Here is a 3,233-nt window from a genome sequence, read left to right as displayed (position 1 = left end):
TTATAAGGTGAAGGTTAGTTATATTTGATACAAAACAAGGCAGAAATGCTTAGATGATCATTTTATTTGAGATATACGTAATTGTTCGGTAGTTTTTGTACAGCTACAAGATTTTTCAATGGATGGATGTCAGGCGGTGTATTGACGTTAGTCACACAGCCTGGTCGGGTTAGAGTTTAGACCGAATAATTCTGTCCCATATAACCTTTTTTATATTTTGGTGAGGCTTATTGGGACAGAACGGGGTTCATTGAAATTTTATGAGATCGCATGCAAAATGCATGCGCTGGGAATGCGGCCCGTACGCCGCTATTGGCGCGAAAAAAAACCTACTGTTCCCTTCTACATGGCTTTACCTTGCTACTGATATGTGTATACATTCACTTCAATCGTTATTCACTTCTTAAAAGATTGTTTTTCAGAAACCCCGCTTCATTTAACTTTAGTAAATCACGTTCGCCATTTACAAACAATCAGACCAATCAGAGCGAGTCTATCAGCCCTCCTGCAGCGCCACAGATACAAGCGAGAACCAGGGGCTATTGTAAGACTCGCTCTGCTTGGTCCGGTCGCATATAACCAGAGTGCTAGTAGCCTGACTGGTCGTGTTAGAATTGGTCATTATAGTACTCGCACGTAGTGTTACATGACATCATTTCACACCTTTCTGCCTTATAAGTCACATTTGTAATTACAAAATGCACAATTGTCACAATGTCAGTAGTGCGAATGTCATCGAATCTTTATTACGGTGTTCGTGCTTAAAACAATACCTGTCAGTGTCAGGGCTAGTGGTTTTCCTCGGTTACTAGCCCGATGGTCTAGTGAAATAAAAAGTGAATGTTGAACCTTGCATAGTAGTTTCACTTATATACCTACACAGGGTTCTCCAAGCTTTTAAATTATAGCATGGGGGTGGTACTCAGTGCTAGGGGTGTCGGGGGGCATACCCCCCCCCCGGAAATTTTTTGAATTGTAGAAGCTCTGAGATGCAATCTGGGACACGCTGTGTGTAAATTTGAAGCACTGCATGTGGGGTGAAAATGTTTGTTTTGCATGTGCAAAGCCATCGAAAAATTCAAAATAATTAATGGAATAAAAATACCAAAATGTAGGGGTGAACTTGCTGGTTTGCTGGTTTCAAATCGAGTTCACCTCTCATAAATAAAAAAAAAAATTTTTGTCACCATTGACAATAGCAGGAGTGGTCGGTAAGTGTACCAGTCTACTCTACCTCGTGTTCGACTGGGTTACCTGCCCCGTAATAATGCCGTTGGAAATTAATTCACGATTTAATTCAAGATTTCTTGATGAGCTAGAAACACTCGGATTTGAAGTATGATTGAACATTATTGTGTCAGCTAGCCTACACCAGTTGGTTGGGATTGATTGTCAGTTCAGATGCAAAATATTTAAAGCAAAAGGTTATACACCATAGATTAATTTTGGTATAAGGGATATATGTATAGGGGGTAATATGTGATAGGGATTAGGGATATGGTTACTGTTTGTGTTTGTGTGTGCGACTGCCGTAACCGTAGCATTGAGACCAACGTGTATTAATTAATTGTTTGAACTTCTCATGTATACACCAGCATGGCGGCTATGATATTTAGCGTGGCGGGTGCATTTTAGGATGGCGGGGATCCGCGATAGCCTGGCGGCCATAAGTGCTTTTGGAGAACTCTGCTACAGACGGTTGAGGATTTTATTCGTTGGCGACATCCAAAGGGTTAATGTAAATTTTTTATCTCAAAGCAGTTGCACCATGGAAAATGAATAAATCTAGTGCAAACTTCACTAATATAATCAGAAGTAGATAATAGGGAAGGAGTGTGACTTCAATAAACAAGGGAAATTTTGTCATTTACTAGCCTTAGAATACCTATGATCTACTACGCGTAACTCAACCAACTTGAGCTCAAATCGTACACAGTACATTCGCCTAGCATCGTGCGAAATCGTTTCCTCGTATACACTCGCAATCTGGAGATACAGACTAAAACGTTCGACACAATTCTACATTCTGTTGCCAGCAAAACGAATCCATAACCCGCCTAACTTGAAACAATAGGCAACTACTAACGACTCGTAGGTATTCTAAGGCTAGTAAATGACGAATTTCCCTTGTTTATTGAAGTCACACTTCTTCCCTATTATCTACTTCTGATATATTGTACTTCAGTAATGGAAAGTACAGCAGGGTGAACAGAATGCTGCCTTCACCATACTTTCTGCCAGTTCAATAAAAACGAATTTTTTTGCATTTTTTATATATGAAATAAATCAGAATCAAAATCTTCCATCCATTTTCAATTGCTCTTATGAATAAATGTGTATGTTCAAACTAATTTCATTGGTATTTTTTCACACACCCACCCTGCATTGCAATAAGTTGATAAAGCTACTGAGGCCCATAGCAGTTCATGGAGCTTAACCTGTTTTACATTGGCCTTGAATTGGTCGCAGGACTTCCTGACTATCAGACTTGTGATAACATTTTAATATGTGTTGCTACTGTAGATTCGTACATCTCCACTTACCTCCCTGTGATCCGTGTTTGTATGCGTCGATCCTGATAGATATACCAGGGGCGCTGCCGTGTTAATACTTTAAGTTTAAACTTTAATAATGAAAATAGTTTGTGCGCTGATAAATCCACGGTGGACAGAATACTTTAAAGGGACAGTAGCCTCTAGGATTTTACTGCATACAACTGTACTTACTGTATAACAAATCGTGTATACCCACACGTATTTGTTACCAGATACCTAATTTAATTGTTATAATTAATTACACATGAACGCTACAAAATTTGAACGGCGCCATGACACCCGCGACCGTGCTGCTACCCCGAAAAAGTTGCGTATTTGACAATTTATTTTGCACGTTACAGACCGAGGGCTAATCACAAAAGTGCAATTATATTTATACCTAAATGCTATTTAACCGAACGATATTCATTTTTTTAGGGCAAATTTATTCATATTATAACTGAAACTATATATGTCGTCTCCTGATGTCGTCTATAAGATATTACAATCCTTTTGCTTTTAAATGAATAAATAAGAAACACCCTCGGTCTGTAGCCCTTGGCTGGAAAGTGGTTTTGCGCAACTTATCCACTGATCTCTATAATATAATCATAGATATTATCAATTATCATAATATTATAATCAATTATAATCAATCAATATTATATATATATATATTATATTATATATATATAGATA

General features: G+C 38.2%; 1 protein-coding gene across 1 annotated transcript in view; it reads left to right on the top strand.

Moving 5' to 3' along the window:
* LOC106804691 (peptidyl-prolyl cis-trans isomerase FKBP1A-like) overlaps window positions 1-3,233 on the top strand; it is a 6,010-nt gene that overhangs the window by 738 nt on the left and 2,039 nt on the right. The gene's annotated exons all lie outside the window — the stretch shown is intronic.

The sequence above is a fragment of the Priapulus caudatus genome, unplaced genomic scaffold (genome assembly GCF_000485595.1).
Source record: "Priapulus caudatus unplaced genomic scaffold, Priapulus_caudatus-5.0.1 Scaffold83, whole genome shotgun sequence".
Classification (NCBI taxonomy): Eukaryota; Metazoa; Priapulida; class Priapulimorpha; order Priapulimorphida; family Priapulidae; genus Priapulus; species Priapulus caudatus.
Note: the sequence above shows the minus strand (reverse complement) of the source record. Positions and strands in the feature narration are given on the sequence as shown.